We start from the raw sequence: 548 nt of genomic DNA, 5'->3' as shown, positions 1-548 counted from the left end.
TTCTGACTTCAGATCCAGTACTTTGGGCTACTGTGAACTATTCTGCCTCCTAAAGATTTAAAAAATTAAAATTGAAATAGAGATTAAAAACTCCAAACTCCTCTATATACAAAGACACCATAAACAAAGTTCTTTTACTTTGCTATCTTTTATATGCAGAAGACTGGGGTAAAATATTTGCCACAGACTCAACAAATAAAAAACTACAACCTCCCCCCAAAAAAGATAATTTAATTAAAAATGGACAAAGAAAATTAATAGACAATAAACAAAAGAAAAATCTGAATGGCTAATAAACATTTAAAAAATGATGCTCAACTTCTCTAATAATCAGGAAAGCACCAAACAATGAGTTCCCGTATTTCATTCATTAAATTGGCAATTCCACTTGTGGGAAGATAAGTGCATGTCAGAATTATTTAAGTCTACAGCCATGCCACCCTGAATGTGCCCAATCTCCTCTGATCTCAGAAGCTAAGCAAGGTCGGGCCTGGTTAGTACTTGGATGGGAGACCACCTAGGAAGATCAGGTGCTGTGGGTGTAAAAA

At 35.2% G+C, this 548-nt stretch overlaps 1 pseudogene; it reads left to right on the top strand.

The window, feature by feature from the left end:
* Window positions 1–423: 423 nt before the first annotated feature.
* Window positions 424–542, top strand: LOC111730854 (annotated as a pseudogene).
* Window positions 543–548: the final 6 nt, after the last annotated feature.

This window comes from Pteropus vampyrus, unplaced genomic scaffold (assembly GCF_000151845.1).
Source record: "Pteropus vampyrus isolate Shadow unplaced genomic scaffold, Pvam_2.0 Scaffold336, whole genome shotgun sequence".
Classification (NCBI taxonomy): Eukaryota; Metazoa; Chordata; class Mammalia; order Chiroptera; family Pteropodidae; genus Pteropus; species Pteropus vampyrus.
This window is presented reverse-complemented; position numbering and strand designations above follow the sequence as displayed.